Source organism: Oxyura jamaicensis, chromosome 3, assembly GCF_011077185.1.
Source record: "Oxyura jamaicensis isolate SHBP4307 breed ruddy duck chromosome 3, BPBGC_Ojam_1.0, whole genome shotgun sequence".
In the NCBI taxonomy this organism is placed as follows: domain Eukaryota; kingdom Metazoa; phylum Chordata; class Aves; order Anseriformes; family Anatidae; genus Oxyura; species Oxyura jamaicensis.
In genome coordinates, this window is record NC_048895.1 from 74,997,831 (window position 1) to 75,016,230 (window position 18,400).

The 18,400-nt window shown below is 33.6% G+C and overlaps 1 protein-coding gene and 1 long non-coding RNA gene across 2 annotated transcripts in view; one reads left to right on the forward strand and one right to left on the reverse strand.

The window, feature by feature from the left end:
• The window catches only part of GRIK2 (glutamate ionotropic receptor kainate type subunit 2), a 377,958-nt gene that overhangs the window by 354,649 nt on the left and 4,909 nt on the right, over positions 1-18,400 (reverse strand). The gene's annotated exons all lie outside the window — the stretch shown is intronic.
• LOC118164391 overlaps positions 1-18,400 on the forward strand; it is a 19,398-nt gene that overhangs the window by 574 nt on the left and 424 nt on the right. Inside the window, exon 2 of the long non-coding RNA XR_004749473.1 lies at positions 16,579-16,585. This is a non-coding gene — a long non-coding RNA (uncharacterized LOC118164391). The remainder of the gene's footprint in view (positions 1-16,578; positions 16,586-18,400) is intronic.

An 18,400-nucleotide genomic window follows, 5' to 3' on the forward strand; every position in this document is an offset into this window, starting at 1 on the left:
ACCAATGTCCACAATTTTACACCCACCCCCAAATAACGCCCAACAAACCCCCCAACAAAGGACCCCCCCCCGGCCCCCCCCCCCCCCCCCCCCCCCCCAGCTTTTATTGCTGAGCACGGTGTTATATGATATGGAATATTCCTTTGGCCAAGTTTGGGTCAGCTGTCCTGGCTGTGTTCCCTCCCAGCTTCTTGTGCACCCCCAGCCTCCTTGCTGGCAGCAGGGCAGCAGAAGAAGCTGAAATGTCCTTGACTTAGTGGAAGCACCACTCTAAATTAAAACATCATTGTGATACCAACATAATTCTCTTCCTAAATCCAAAACACAGCACCAAACCAAATATTATGAAGAAAATTAACTATATACCAGCCAAAGCCAGGACACAACCTTAACTCACTATCTAGCTTTTAGTTAACTCCTACCTTAACAAACAATTATATTTTCATTTATAATCTTCCACTAAGTTCAACTAACCTTAACAGTAACTATTATTCGTGCTACTATAGGACAGAGCTAAAGAAAAAAGTAGCCTTCTTCAAGATAGGCCAGTTTGTGAGCAGACACTATTTTACTGAAAAAAAAATAAATAAATAAATAAATAAAAATGCACAAAAACAAATTAATAGCTGACTTAAACATGTTTCAAAGCTTCCTCAGCAAAATATTTTAAAATTCGTGGGTTTGTTTCTGTTACAGGATGTATGTCTCCCCAGGAGGTAATATATACTTGCAGATACATATATATATATATATATATATATATATAAAACTATTAAAAAGACATTGACTTCTGAATTAACATTATTGAATTTCATACTCAGAGTTCCATGCAATGCATAAAAGTGCAATCCATAAAACAAATGTATTTGACTGTTCAAAAGAAATGTGCATTTTCCCTGAATGCATGATATTCTCCTTAGAATACTCCTTTTCCCAAAATTGTTTTAAAAATGTTTTTCTTTCAAATTTTCTTTCAAATTTGCTCCTGAATGTATCATTTTTAATAGAAAAATGAAGCCATTCCCTATTAAACACAGTTAACAGTGACTATCAATTTCAGATTTATGCCTGACGGTTCAAGAACATAAAACTGGTTTGCAGGTCTTAAATGGTTTCACATTTAAACCATACTAAGAGCATAACGTGAATATTTTAAGCAGCTTAGTTTTGATTTAAATATATTTGCTCAGGATATGCTGGCAGCATCCCAAAATGCAGTGTAATACCCCTAAAGCTGGCAATCCCAAACTTAATTTAAGAAAGCAGATAATATGGACTAGCAGCATTAAAGCAAATAAATTCAATTAACTGTGTTTTTTTTTTTTTTTTCTTAATTTGTTTTCTCTAGCTTGAAATTAAAATGGATGGATAAAACCGTGGGATTCATGTAAAAAAAAAATAATGGAAATGGAATACAAAACAAAAAAGGAAACAGAGAAGTCCAGGAGCTTCATTACTCAACCCTCAGTAAGTGGTTGCAGTTGTATATTAATATTCAGTTTAAAGTAGCCATTATGCATAATGTAAACTCCACCACTGGAATCTTGTAGACATTCACCAGAATGTTATCAGAGAAATTTTATACTCATTTGAAAGCATTTACTTCCTCTGAAAACAAGAAATAATGGAAAATATATGTTTATTTATGGAAAATAATTTGTTTATTGTAAAAGCCCTGACAAATTATCTGTTCCTGGGATTTCTCTTATACATAAAGACTAATTCAATTCATTGTTAAATCAGTTATGCAGCCTGCTGTATGTGTATATTGAGATGTTGGCACTTAGGTGTTCCAAGCTCAAGATAACAGAGCAACAGCCAAAAATAGTTACAGCATAGTAGCACATTTTGCAAATGAAAACAAACTGCTTATATTATTTAGTTACTGCTTGAAGGTATTTCCTCTTTTGCTGCCTACATTTCAGCCAGCTTAAGAACAGAAAGAACAAATTCTTTTAATGCGATACTCTCTACATAAACACTGGAAGTATTCATAAAAGCCTACTGTTGAATAAATTGTAAGTTCCCAGCACTCATTAATTTTATGTTTTAAAAGTAAAACATTATTTTCAAATATATATTATATTTCCAATGATATCTAAAAGTCAACAAAAGTAACTTTACCAGCAAAGCATATTGTATTTCCTATCAATTATATTTCAGGGTTCATAAGGGGTTCATTCTAAAGAACACTGTAGCATATGTATACCTATATGCTTTGTTTTGCATCTGTTTTGATTTGATATTTATGTTTCAAAATATCATTTACTTTAAAAAAACAGATACATTAAGTGAAATAGAGTCCACAAGATTTATCTTGAATGACTCAGAGGGATTTTCAAACCTGTTTTTTTAGTTAAATACACTCTGGTAAATGTGGAATGGAAATTGCACAATCTTTTATAAAGATGGAAATTGCATTAAGTTTGTAATTAATAATTGTAAAATTAAGATGTAAAGCATTTTTTTGCAAATTTAGTTGCTATGAGTATTTAATTTTGATATTCATTATGGTTTTTAAGCCCTTGAATGCTGTGATGCTAAGTAAATTCAGGTATTTGAACAGTTCTCAAATAACCAGTTTTAAGCGTCTTTGAAGAACTGCTTTGCTTCACAATTCATCTTGACACATAGGGTACCTTTTTCTAAAACAACCCTGTCTTATAGGATGATATAAGATCATTCCACATTCAGAAAGCTTCAGACGGGTAAAAATTGAATATTTGGTCTGCAAGCTCTTCTTGCCTTATGACACAGGTGTGTCATAATGCTATGTTTCACTAATACTGTGTGTTTATTCTGTAATAGTGTGTGTCCATTCTGAGCCCTTCCAATGAAGGTTTATGTACAAACATGACTGCACAAATAAATAATGGAAATATGCCAATGGCCATTTATATTAAAGGTTTAGAACAGGACATAGATAATTCAAAACTACCATTCTAAATGCCATTGCATTAGTAAATTGGATAAACTATTCTCAATTTAATAAACATTTCAGATTTCTGTGTTTTTGTTTTTTTATTTCTTCTTCTTGTTGTTTTTCTTTTCCCCATAGTCTAGACTGTTTGTGAAAAAGATGTAATAGCAATGGAGATCTACAAAATTCTGTAAAATTATCCAGCCATCATCAAGACCAGAAAAGTACTTGTAAGTGACTGGATGTGGTCATTTTAACAACCAGCAGAAATATGAATTAAGATATATTTAAGAAATATAAGTTCTTCATCTTTAAATCTGCTATTGCAAAGTCTCAAATACCAACCTTAGAGTCGCTGCAAAGTGCTTCCACTTCCTGTGGACTCCTATGCATAGGAATACACATGTTCACCCCCCTTAAAAATTAGGTGCAAATTTAGTTAAAATTTGGTATAATCTAAGATCACATTGTGTGATATTTCTTCCTGCTTGATCAGACGCAAACACTCTCATTGACATCCTTTGAACTGCACAAAAGATTAACAGTCCAGGAGTATTTAGTAAGCCTCAATTTAAGTAGGAAAAATCTAGTGTAAGTTTAGGACTCTATCAGAGAATTACACTGTATGAGAGGAGAATAACACAAAGTTCCTTTATAAGAGGACTAAAATGTTCTCGGACAAATTCTGCATCAAGATTATTGCACAAGTATATACTAGATCTAAATGCTGTCACTTCAGACTCCATCTCTATATTTTTAAGCTATATTTTTCAACCTCTAAGAGTGTTTTAAACTTTGTATAAAATATATATACAAATATATTCAATATATATTCAAATGGTTAGTATACTTGTGCTTTGTTTTTTTACAAGATAATCTGAGATACAAAATACTAGCTGATTATTTTTCCTTTAAAATTTAAATATCCTTAATTATTGCAGAAATTGAAACGCATAAGCAGGAATAACAGATTACCAAGCAAATCCATATTCCACCTTGATATTAACATTTCCTAACTCCTTAATGCAAAGTGAGGAATAAATCCTTCAACATTTCAATTCCTTAGTGAGTGCAAAAGAAGTTTGCTACACGCTTCATTCAATTACAAAATCCTTGTGAGAAGTCTGCCTGCCTTCTAGGTTAGGTCAAAAAAATGAGAGAAAAGTGATCTCCTAGCAGTCAGAGTTCAACATACCAGTCTGGGAGAAGAAACCAAGGTGGTAATAAAATCTATGGCTGTGATATATACAGTTTTCCTCATCCAAATATAATATCATTGATAAAACAAGGAAAGATTAATGTTGAAACTAAAACCAGGGAGATTTAGATTAGATAGTAGGAATAGATTAGATATTAGGAAGAAGTTCTTTACTGTGAAGGTGGTGAGACACAGGAACAGGTTGCCCAGAGAAGTTGTGGATGCCCCATCCCTGGCAGTGTTGAAGGCCAGGTTGGATGAGGCTTTGAACAACCTGATCTGGTGGAAGGTGTCCCTGCCAATGCCAAGGGGCTTGGAACTAGATGATCTTTACAGTCCTTTCCAACCCAAGCCATTCTACGATTCTGTGATTCTATGAATGAGTGTTGGCACAGATTGCCTAGAGAGATCGTGGTCTCCTTCTTTGGAGATCTTCAGTCTGGGCATGATACTGGGCAACCTGCTCTGGATGTCCCTGCTTCAGCAGGGAGATTGGACCAAATGACCTCCAGAGGTCCCTTCCAACCTCAAATATTCTGTGATTATGTAAAAGACTAAAATGTAGCATGAATCATAATAAATTTGCAGCAGCCTTCATTTTACTACTACAGATTGTCATCAAAATAGTATTATAACTGAGGAGACAAAGAAAATACTTTGTCCCACTTTCCTTCAGTGCAATCTTCCATTGCATTATCAATTGGAAAGAGCAAAGAGGAAAAAAAGTTGGTGGGCATAGAACTAAGATAGTTTATGACTACATAATTTTAACTTTGCTGAAATGCTATTAATACGCATGTAGTATACAGACTAGTCTGTAGTATTTATTGAAACCAGTGACCAAAATCTTTGGGCCCTTATTTGTAGAGTTCTTGCACAAGAACTCTCGAATAAATGTTCTTGAATAGCTTCATATGTGAACAAAAGAATGCCTGTTTCTACCTGACCTCTCCCTTTTAGAACATTCTTCTTCCACAGCAACAATATCCACACAGGGAGCTCTTCAGCAACGGTTTTTATGTTAATAATTTACAGTTCTACTTAACCCAAAGTATCTTTCAAACATTCCCTTAGAGACTAAAAAAAAAATCTGCAAAGACATTTTTGAATAGCTAGGTTTATCAAAAAAAAAAAAAAAAAAAAAAAAAAGGGAGGGGGGAGAGAAGAGGATAAGGAATATAAGTTTAGATTTCAATCATGTTCAGAGGCAATTTAAGGTTTCCTGATGGTGACAAATTACCATTCCTATTCTAAGAGAATAAAAATTAAAGATTATTTCTGTAGACTCTCTAAAAATTGTAACCTCTCAAATTGTTGACTCTCTATAAATTGTAACCAGATTGCAAAAACAAAGCAGCAATATTTCAAAATTTTGTTTTACAAGGAAAAAATAAAAAAGAAAAAGAAAAAAAAAAAAAGTTCTACAGACTCAAAACCAAGCTAACCAAGCTCACAGCATTTCACATAATAAAGAAAATATTATTACTTTAGTATGGACACAAGAAAATAAATAAATAAATAAATAAATAAATGATTCTAAGCTTATTCAAATTTGAAAGCCAAAAGTGTCAAGATTTCTAAATACAGATTTGAGGTTAGTAAACAAAAGCTACAAAGTTATTGCACAGATGTTATTTTATAAATTAGTCTTATACACAGGCAATTTTTTAATTTGTTTGTTTGTCCTTTTGACTCGATCTAAAAGGGTATATTATGCACACATATATGCACAATAATTTGTGGGGATGGGAAGTAAACATAATATGTATCTACTATTTATCTACTAATCCAGAAATAAGAACAGAACTTTTAAAAAAATCTGATTCTGTAAGCTTTAATATTTTTTAATGATTTTTCAGCAGTTATAATATCATAAAACAAACAAACAAAAAGAACTGCTCATAGCCATTTGTAGATTCCTCACAACCACTGGCTGTCATTCAGGTATAGTACTTGCTTAAATTTCCCATTCAAAGCCATACTTTATTTTAATACTACTGTAATTTCTCTATTGTGTATTTGTCTGTACATTGACAACATTTATCTTTTTTTTTTTTTTTGGTTGGTTGGGTTTTGTTTGTTGGTTTGGTTTGGTTTGGTTTGGTTTTTTTTTGAGTAGTATCCAGCCAAACAAGTAAGATCTTGGGAGATCTATTTTCAAGAATATTTAAATCAGACAGGTAGAGAAATCCTTAAATTGGGCTTCTCTACATTGATCTGTAATCACTTATTTCATAATTGTATCATTAACTTCATACACAGCTATACTTGTAGAGCTCCTTTTTATTTTGTCCAATGGAAATATTTCTAAAATTGGCACATGAAGAATCTTGACATATGGATGAAAGCTCTGTATCTTGTGTTTAACATATGCAGTACATAAACACACTGTCCTTAACAAGACATCACAATCTTCATGACTTTCCCCATGAAGTTACTTAAAGATACACTGCTTTAGTTTGTGGAAGTAGTGATCCATTTCTCCTTCTGGGCTTTGGACTTTCAACTGCCCCACTGGGGAGCTACAGGATCATTTTAAATAATAAACTTTCTTACTAAGAGGTAATGATGAAAGTCTATTAATCTAACAATGGTCAATAGATCTTTCTTGTGACACAGGAATGTTTCTCAGCAGCAGAGTTTGATTACAATATGAAATTATGCTCTCCACTTTCTATGATCTTAAAATAGTAATTTCCAGTTTCTAAATCACTAAAATCACTAATATCTATGCCCAGAAGGATTTTTTATTTTATTTTATTTTTATTTTTTTGATGAATAAGATAAAAGATAATATTACCTCCAAGTTTCTAGGAAATATTTTCACATTTCTACCCTGGCTGAATACATTATTTTTTTGAGAGAAGCAATACAAGAAATTGAAAGTTGTATGCAAGCTTGTGTAGCTAGAAATATCATCATGTACATTTCAATAGCTCCACAGCTGGCACAGACCTCAGATAACTGAAATTATCCAGACTGTTTAGTATTTTACTTGGAGACCTCCAAGGATAACGTTAAGCTTTTAAAGTAACATTCTATTCTGCATAAGTGCTGAAATTATGTTATATAAAGACTGTGATGCTTGTGTAGAGATGTTCTACTTGGGAAAAAAAAAAAAAAAAAAGGAAAAAGAAAAAGGAAAAAAAAGGATATATTGGCTGCTGCTCTCACTGATATTTTTATTGACATCTTTCTGCAAAAAGACAAAAGAGCTGTATTTTTGTGATCCTGCTCCAGAACTGTATTTCCACATTGTCCACTGCAGAGCTGATTCAACCTTTGGCTGAATACTGTTTTGCAGAGTGCCATATACCATTTGTTATTTACATCATATTTAGCATGTATTTTAAAATTCTATTTTCCTCTATCTAATCATTTTATTCATATATGAAGAATGTATTACTTGATTCTTAGCCTTCTTTGTCTTAATCTCCAGCAACAGCACTCACTGATATCATTTTATATATACTATAATAATATTTATCTATATTCTATGCATGTTACAGAAAACATAATAGCTGTAAAGTAGCATCAAAAAGACCTATTTTTCCAATACATATTAACCTGTTTTCAACACAGTGCAATAGTCAAAATTTAAGGGAAAGGGGAAAAACAAGGCAAACATGGAATAACTCTTACTCTAGTTTCTTCTACTTTTTTAGGGATTTACAGAGCCAAAAGTAGCAGTAGTGTCCAGTGGAGACCTTTCTTCTTTAAATGTTGGTAATTACTGAGAGGCTAGGGGCCAGAACATTCACTGGCAATGAATTACATATTTTTTTTAATTCATAGTCCATGCTTCTTTTCATTTCTTTTAAATACCCTACCTGAAAACATTCAAATTGTCATATTCTTTTATAAAAAGTGAATAACCATTCATTAGTCTCCTTCCTCTGTTGTTCATGACTTTCTAGACTTCTAGAAATATTATCTCCATAGCATAAAATATTTATATTTTTATCTGTTCCTTTCCTAATAACATATTATACTGAAAGAAGGTAATGTTGAAACTAGTTCTACAAGAGTCTTACTTACTGTAATTTCAATTTTGAAATTCATAAAATTTCTTATTATGAAAGATGGGATTACACCTACATTAAATCTTATACAGAGAAAGATAAAACACATATGTCTTGAATCATGTAGGCCTAGTTAAGGTAAAACATTATTCACTTATGTGAAGTTATAGCATGCCTGAAGCCAATTACCCTGGGCTTTTGCAGCACATGAAATTTAAGGCACTTTTGAAAATGGAAGCTTATCACATTTGAAAGGTTTTGTCTAACTTGCTCCCTGCTTGCATAACTGACCACAGTGTTGATAAGAGAAGCAAAAGATAATAAAATAAAATAAAATAAAATAAAATAAAATAAAATAAAATAAAATAAATAAAATGTTTCCTACTGAAGGAAGATCATATAATATATACAAAGAAGAAATAAGCTAGTAGTCTTTATAGAAGAAGTTTAAACATTAGTCTTAGCTCTGAAATAAACTTTTTCTTCAAAAATGTTTGCCTGTGATATAAGCCAACCTAAATGAGTATCTAAAAGTCTCAAATTCTGCTGAAAGGCAACTAATTTCCAAAGAATATGTAAAATTTAATTAAGAAAAATCTAATTATAAAATATGCACTAAAGATGTTTTTTAAAAAGCAAGATAACTGTAATCCTCTATAGTTCTAGCTCAATATCAATGCAAACATAAAATACTTTACTAAAGGTAAATGTTTTAGAACTCTTAATATGCATCTGAAAATCTTAGTATATTCATTTCCTTTGCCAATCCTGACAGAAAATCCTTTTGTGCACCAGCTCAATCATCCTTCCTAAGTGAAAAATATTTCATTATCACCCAGACTAGTGCCTTCCATTTTTTCTTTCATTCTACTTAGCACAAAAAACTCAGCTATCTTTAGGATGGAAACAAAGCCAATATTTTCTGGTTTTCAGTAGTTTTATTTTCTGCCAAAGTAGACAACATGAGCTTTCATGGATGACTTCAGATTCAGAGTTAAACAAGCTCTAAAACATAGGGTAATACTTAGTCACTTCCTTCGGCTTCTTGTTTTTTAAAAAATATGGTTCAACAGGACAAGTCATGGGAATAAAATACATTCTGGCTTTCCACCTATTAACCATATTTGTGAAGATATCCATGTGGGTAATCTTTTGTGAAAATTGTGTTTAATCAGACATGGCAGTAAAGAAGACCCTCTATCTCTTCAGGATTTCCCTAGTTGCCCTGCAAGGCTTAGTACAGCAAAGGCTGGGAAAAAACTGCCAGTATGCTAGTTGTAGTGTCGTAGTTTTAGGCTGTCAGTTCAATAGAAATGAACTTTAATATGATCTTCTGATTTACAGTACTACTTGTTGCACCTGGCAATTTTAGCATAAGCACCTCTTCTTAAAACAAAGTGAAGGTAGGCCACTGTGGTTCTGGGGCAGAGGCAGATTCACTCTCTAAATGAAGATTTCCCTAATGCTATCACTCCATGGTAAAAACAAGTTGATGTGTTAATGAGTACCAAACCCTTAGCAGCTGGGGGGTGGGGGGGCGGGGTAAATGCATGACAGCATGTTTTAATTTCATAGTTTCATTCACAGAATTTAGCTCTTTTTTTTTTTCTTTCTTTCTTTTTTTTTTTTTCCCTGAGGATACCATATTCTGAACTGTCCTCTTTTTTTTTCTTTTTTTTTTTTAAAAAAAAAAGTCATGAATATGCTTGACTGTGTTTTTTGCTGAATTTCACAACTTCATTCTTGAATTTTTTTTTGTTTTCATGAGCATTTTGAAAATATTCACAAAGATCAAACTACGTGAGAAGAGTTTCTGCCACCTTCACAACTCCTTGCTAGCTCATCCTCACACTATTTGTCAGGAAGCAGATGGATAGTCCTTATGAGACCTTCCATCAGAGACCCCTGATACACCCTCAGGCAATTCTCCCAGTTTATGTTAAACAAGAACTCCAGAAAAGGAGAGATTCTTCAGCTTTTTTTTTTTTTTCTTTTTCTTTTTTTTTTTTCCCTGCATTTGGGCAACCATCACAAGAAAACGTATGTGCACACGTTCACATAGGCCTGCAATTATAAGACTATTGCTGCCTATTTACTTTGTTCAATTCACAGATATACTGTGTCACCCTGATGACTGCTAAAAATAAGTAATAAAGGGACCTACTATCAAACATCCAATAATCTATTATTGAATATATATTATTCTATAGTGAAAACATTGCTATTTACTTTTGTAAATGTTTAACTAAAGTACAGCAGCTTAATTTTCTGTCCTTATAACCATCAGATGAATAAGAAACCAGTACATAGTGCAACCCCAAAGTAAAAAAGGAATTTGGAATGGTCTGTAGTAATGGGAAAAAAGGCTTCCAAAAGCATGCAGTACAACCTTCTATAGAAGCAATCCTTCCAGCAATCTAGAAGGAAGAAGTCAGAAGAATAAATGAAATCAATGGGAAAACAGCTAGATGCAACATTTCTATCCAACTGAAGCACCTTCCCATGAAAAGTGTGGAAAAGACTCAGTAAAGCAACCCAAGCTGTGTTTATATGAGAATGTGGTACAGTCTTACCTTAAGTTTTGACAAATACAATGTTTCAATGTTACAATGATCACAGAATGATACAACTGCATAGTTAAATTTGAAATACCCAATGTCTAGAAACAAAAGTTCACAAATGAGTAAAATTGAAGATGTTGTGATTAGCTAACCGTGATTTGATATTTAAATGTAACTTTCCTCTGGATAGGTAGGTTTAAAAAGATATTACGAAATCTGATTTAATGCATTTTTAGACACATTTTTCTTAGCCGTATCATAGTCACAAAGTTTATGCAGGCATTTTGAATGTTGTGACTGATAGAGTGTGCTGAGATCTGAAAAGATAAGCTTTAGTAACAGTCATATTTTATAGCCTTTCCTTCTCAAGGACATTCAAACTTACATCAGTGTTGAAAAAGTGTTGCACGTTTCTTTCCCAAATTTCCATTTTCTTCCCTCAGCTGTTTACAGATGAAGCATGCACAATGAATTGTCTCTGTGTACGTTTTCTTCACAGTTACAAAAAGATCAAATGTGGGCATAAATAAAATATTTAACAAAAATCTTACTGTTTGCATGGTATATATAGCCTTTGTAGGTAAGACAGAGGTTTTTGGAGTTTTGTTTTGGTAGTGGTGCTGCTTTTTTTTTTTTTCCACTAACTATTCTCAGTTCCTTTCTGTGTTCTGCATTTTCATCACTTAAAACCTTTAACACACCTTCATTATTGTTCTCAAACTACCTTCATGCAACCTATGGATTTCCCCCACCACAAACACACACACACACAAACAAACAGAAAACAAACTAATGAAGAGAGTAGTGTAGTCAGGGATATCTGAAGATGTGTCTAAGTAGTTCATTGTCTAAAACAGCTCAAGGTATGAAGGTGAGCACCAAAAAACTATTAGCCAAAAATCACACTTCTCTGAAAATAGATTCACAGAAAAGTACAGTTTTTAAAAATCAGCAAGATATACTTGCTCAGTGCATAATATTTCTTTAAAAAGAAGAATAAATCCACTTTTGCATCATATTAGTTATGACCAGTCACTGGCCTTATGTTTTGCACATTTTGCAAAATTATATTTTAACTTGCCAGCTTCAGAGTTTGAAGTGCTTTGACCAGAGTGGCTCCTTCTCTGGAGATATTCAAAACCTGCCTGGGTACCATCTTGTGCAATGTGCTTTGGGTGACCCAGCTTGGAAGGGGTTGGACTAGATGGTCACAAGAGGTCTCTTCCAACCTCAAGCATTCTGTGATTCTGTGACTCTGTGAAATATCAAATGGTCATTCTTATGTAGACTAGAAAGACACATATATGGGTGCCATATAACACCAGAAAGACTAGATAGTTGTAAGCAAGTATATATATGTATATATATATATTTAATGCATAATTATTAACTGGAAAATATAATTGTTTTAGGTTCCTCTTTCAATTTGAATGAAAAAAAATACCCATATTTGTACAGGAAAATTTGGTAAGTATAGTAAGCCATGAAAAATGTAAACAGTATTGTACAGTGAAAATCAGAGGAAATATAATTTTACAAATTAAATTCCCTAGTGTTGAGTCTTGATATTGGTCCTTGTTAAGCAACAAAATATGAAGCAAGAACAATGACTTTTTAATGTAATAATTGAATGTATGCTGATAATTTCTTTAAAGTTCTGTATGAATTTTATTAACAACTTTCAGTTTCTTAAATGAGTAAAATGTGTATAGCAAGATGGACATAAATGTTTCAGTTAAAAGACAAAAAGACTACTATGATGCATCATTTGAAGAGAAAATTATTGCCCCTGATTTAGAGAACTCTGATTTTAATTTCCCTAACATACCTTTTTACCTAATTCCTTAATGAATAAGCAACATGGCATTTCTTTTCAAAGATTTACCTTGTTAGTGCCTCATATGATAAATGGTGCTGAATAACAATGAAGTTTTTGCTTCAAAAAGTAAATTCCTTTTGCAGAACGTGTAAACTTCATGTGCTTCGTTACTCATGTAGACTTGTACATACATATTAGTATACCTAGGATAAACATGTTTCTATGGACGTTAACATAATTGCTTAGCTTTAGCATTAGAATGATCTAAAACATTTTTTCTCTAAACAGTGTCCAACAATGTGCAACTCTGATTCTTATTTAATTTTGTACTAACATAAGCCACTGACCTGAATGGAAAGTTAAAAAAAGGATCATACCTAAACTGTACTATAATTTATCTTACTTCAATATCTGACCCATAAAATGTAGCTGTGAAGGACTAACATGTAAGAAAATTTACCTAGTGCATGCAGATTTCATATCACGTACGGTGTAAAAATAAAAACACACAACATAAAGCCTATTAGCATTATATTAATGAATATATTTCTCTGACAAGCTAGGTTGCTTATATTGACTGAAGATCAAGTACTGACACAGAAAATATAGGTAGGAATAGAAGATTTGTTCTGTCTCCAACTAAAAGAATTACTTTCTTCAAGGTTTTACAACATGAACTGTTGAAGCAGAACTTAAAATATTTGATTACATGTTTAAAAAAAAAAAAAAAAAAAAAAAACAATAAAAAAGCTAGAACTTGAACATTGTGAACTATGACACTCAGATATTTTACATAAATGTATCATGCTTACTACTGTTATTATTTCTTTTATTATTATGGACTGTTCAGTAAGTCACGTACTAACAGTATTTTTTAAATAACAGCATAAATATAAGCTGATCCATACAGCTGATACATGTTTAGTTCATGAGCTGGTTGACATAACTGGTATATATTTAGCTCCTGGAGAAGTATAAAAGTCCAAATGTTCAGTTATAAAGGAATCCTTAATAAATTTACCCAGCTTATACCTACTATGAGTGTATATGCACACAAATGTGCATTTTAATAAAAGTGTTTTAAATTCAGCATCAGTTACCTTATGACAAAAAAAATAAATAAATAAAACCATACTTGAAAGTAATACCTATTTCTGTATTCAAATAAATATATCACTTAATTTGAAATATTTTGCTGGAAATAGAGACAGAGCTAAATGTGAAGATAGCGTGCTTTTCAAAACCTGGAGTAATTCTGTATCTTTTGAACCAAGCTTGATAAATTTTGCTCCATAAGCTTCTGTAGACTAAGCAATCAGATAAATACATATCTTCACACACACACACACACACACACACACACACACACACACACAAAAAAAAAAAAAAAAGTCCTTATTTATAGGACTGATTGTGATTTCCTATTGTGAAAACATGCACCACTCATTTGCTGGTGAGTTTTGAGCAGAATGAGAGAGCATTCTGTTTTGCTTGTTTTTGAATTTTAATGTCAGGAACAAGCTGTTGAGTCATTGACAAATTTATATTTCCCTCTTAAATTCCTACCTGAGATTTTGAATTCAGTGTGGCAATAAAACTCAGAATCTGGGGAGAAAAACAAACCCCTGATCCATCCATCTTCACTTCCTCTATATAGCTGATGTCAGGAAAAGCAGGGTTCATCCAACCTCAGTTAGAATCATAGAATATCCCAAGTTGGAAGGGGTAAGGCTCTTCAAGTCCAACTCCTGGCACCACACAAGTCTACCCAAAATTTTAAACCATGTGACTAAGTGCACAGTCCAAACACTTCTTAAACTCCAACAGGCTTGGTGCAGTGACTACTTCCCTGGGGAGCCTGTTCTAGTGTGCGACCACTCTCTCAGTGAAGAACCTCTTCCTAATGTCTAGCCTAAACCTCCCTGCCTCAGCTTGACACCATTCCTGCGGGTCCTATCACTGGTGACTAAGGAAAATAGATGGACGCCTTCCCCTCCACTCCCCCTCACGAGGAAGTTGTAGACTGCGATGAGGTCTCCCCTCAGCCTCCTCTTCTCCAGGCTGAACAGGCCAAGTGACCTCAGCCACTCCTCGTACATATTCTCCTCTTCACCATCTTTGTCACACTCCCCTGGACACTCTCCAACAGTTTTACATCCTTTTTGTACTGTTGTGCCCAGTTTTGCCATGCAAGAGTGATCCACTCTAAGCCAAGCTTGTCTAATATTTCACCCAGCTTCACTCTCCATATACTGCAGAGGAGGCCTAAAACTTGGCTTACACTAGAAGTTTGGGTTTTAGGTAGAAAAGAGGCCTTTCAATTTTTATTTTTCCAGAAAGTTCGGAAAGCCAAGATTTTTCAAAAGGGAACAGTAAAATAACATTACCATTCCCCTTTTAACTAGTTAAGTAATCATTTTACATTTCACCTATTGTAAAAATAAGGAAAAAATAAAAGAGCAAAGGAATCAAAAGATTTTTTTTTTTAAAAAAAAAAGGGGGGGGGGCCGGGGGGGAGTTTTCTTCCAAAATTACTTTGTTCTTATGTAGAACAACATTACATTTTCCACTCATCCATTGAAAAATACAGCATGGATCGTTTGGTGCTAGATTTAGCTACACCCTTTAAATTCAGATTGGTTGCTATATGACTGGGAAATATCAGAGACATCCATTAAAATATTAAATAAAAGAAGAGAAAAAAATGAATCATACATTGAATTTAAAAAATCTTGAAGTCTCCTGAACTACAGATCCTGGAGGTATATTATACTCTCCCTGGACTCTTTGGTCGGTGTTATTGAGTTACAAGAATTAGTGACTCTGACAAACAGGTTTTTTGTTTTGTTTTGTTTTGCCTTTTTCATACTGAATTATCAATAGATATTTTCAACATTCCTAATTTAACTGACATTTAAGTCCAGATAACCATTTTATTGATGAACAAGTTTGAGAATGTAAGTACAAATATAATAAAATAGACATTTAGCAAAAATGAATGACTCTACTTCCCCAAATATAAAGATGAAATTCTGTCAAACTTATAAATTAATTAATCTTCTGATGTGTTGACAACAAAGTTTTATTATTTAAGGATCAGCTTTTTTATCCAAAGGCTACAATGTAGATATGCTTCAAACTATTCCTGCCATAGACATCAGTCACATTACTAGCAAAGAACTTGTTTTTCTTTAGCCCAGTCAGAAAGACCTAGAAGTGGAAACACTTTAAAAATATGTGATCTAAGAATGTGTATTTTATTTGAAAGATACATAACTAGTAAATCTGCTCATATACGAGTTATTCTATTTCAGTAGCCTTTTGGAAAGACTACAGAAAAATAAGTTTCAAGGAAATCTGAATCCATTCTAATCCAAATCACTTGCAAAATTTTATCCAAATATATCTTTCCAGCAAGTGCAAAAAGATCAGTCTTAAGCACCACACCCATGGGTCAATTCTAATTTTTTCTCCCACCAATATATATATATATATATATATATTTGTAGTTTTAATTCGTTAAGAATTACCTTTTTATGAAGTTAAGAATACACTTATAGAGCTTCTGTTTAGTGTTTTACATAGTGTTAGAACACCACCTAGTTTATCCAGAGCTGGCTGAGCTCCAGTAATTGGAATAATGATCATTACATGTTTGCTCTGTTCTCTTTGCATTACTGAAAGCTCTGGCTGTTTAAATTGAAGGCACTATATAAACCTAAGACTATTATTACTGTAGAGTAAAGGACCCAAAAGACTCAGGGAAAAAAGCACAGAATTATAAGCATTAATATGACAGTGAACTTTGTTTCTCCATATTCCAATTCAGACGTGACTGCATAATGATATTATGTTATCATATTGTTTAATCTAATCTTCCAACAAACATTACAGCATAACATTATAAAAAGCTTATTTGGGGAACATTAATTTGCCTTGCAGATTGCAGAGTATGGAAATAAGGCACCTTATAGTTTCTCTTTTCCGTTATTGACAGAACTTCTAGTAATTGCTCCTATGGACGAGATTATAGAGAGTGAAGTTTAAAACTAAGAAAGAGAAAAGGTAAATAAATTAACTAGGGGACAAAGAACTGAAATTATTTGCAATGACTGAAAAATATTTGAATTTTTTTCCTAAAGCAAAAGGGGATTTTCTCTTCTACAAAATAAAATAAGATAAAAAACTATAATATTTTAGTTTAGAAGATGCTAGTAAGACTCTTTTTATCTGGGTTCTTATCTCCAGTGATATGAACAATTTCATTTGTCGACCACATTTAAATAGCAGGCATTACCTGAACTTTGCATCACTTCAAAAGACAAGCAGCAGCCAGAAAATAGTGAGCTATACTTCTCACCACCCAATCTATCGGACAATTGTGTGAAAATTCTTTTACAAAGCTGTTAGTGCTCCAAACACCGGCTGAAAGGATCTGGGGATATTCCAGACAGCCCACACGAATGAAAGCTTTCTTAACCTACATTAAATCTTGATAATGCAATAATGAGTCTTTTAAAAGGATCATTCTAATTCCCCTATCTAGTGCAATAAAGACTGTATACAGCTAATCTGCTTTGCCCTTTCAATTAAACTCGTCCAGGACGTTCTACGTAGTCAGCACCCTGAACGAGTCATTAAAATTCGCGTTCTGTAAGAGTTGTGTGCAGTGCACTGTTGTTTCTAAATTCCATTAAATCCAAATGGTCTTTATCGCCCCATGACCACTGTGACTTCAATCAGCCAATTTAATTACCTTACCAAATTGTCAGCAGAAGCAGCAAAGAAAAACAGGAAGGGCTGTGACGTTATCAAATTGAAATCTTCCTCTGCGCTGTTTAATCTGGAGCAGTCAATAACAATGCTTCTCACCTCCTTGCTGCCTTCCCGAGGCTCTTAACCTTACTCTTCTTTCAAAGATTTCTGTTGCTGTTTATAAGACTGATTTTGAACTCGTCTCCGTGAGGATGTTAACACGTATTGAAAGCTTCTTGTCCTTGGCAGTAAAATAAGTGCTGGAATTACCAAACCACGGACCTCTAGGACTGCTACAACAAGTGTTTACTTTGCAGATATTCATCGCACTCTGGATCGGAAGGCAGGCTGCCTTCACGACCAAAACCAGCTATGTACGTTCTCTCGTTTCTCTCTTAAATACACGCGGAAAGGTTGCATCCTTCCACGGAAGAGTGCCAGTGCAAAATCCAAAGGAAAGAAATTGCACATCAAAGAGATCTAATGCATGTCCATTCCGGTAAATCTCTACTTGATCACCAAATGGCTATTTATCACTTGAGCTCGTCTCATAACCTTTTGCAGAGGCTTAGCTCTCACTGCTTTTCCACGTCTTTGCTGTTTTTAGATGGTAAAAATGGTCACCTGAACCTCAGAAACGTATGGCTCAACAGCCACCGGCAACTGCACAAGCCGTGGACGCAGTGAGCTGGCCTCCTCGCTGGTATTGTCAAGCCCCGTTTCGGGAAAACAGTTTTGTGGAGATAAATTCAACCCGTTTGAGCCAAAGGAGCTCAGTTTAGTTTGGCAGATGACACGCCTGCCACACCTTCACGAGAGAGGTCTCCAAAGTGCAGAATTCCCATCTCTAAGTTCCCACAATGGATTTGAGAATGAGGTCGTTTTCTATTCGGACCCAATGATTACATCCACAGCCCTGCTTTGCAACTGTTCTTATTGTTTTCCTTTCGTGCAGCAAAACGGGAAACTGTTACGTTTTGTAATGATTTGTTGTGTTCTTTCTTTCTTTCTTTCTTTCTTTCTTTCTTTCTTTCTTTCTTTCTTTCTTTCTTTCTTTCTTTTTCTTTCTTTCTTTCTTTCTTTCTTTCTTTCTTTCTTTCTTTCTTTCTTTCTTTCTTTCTTTCT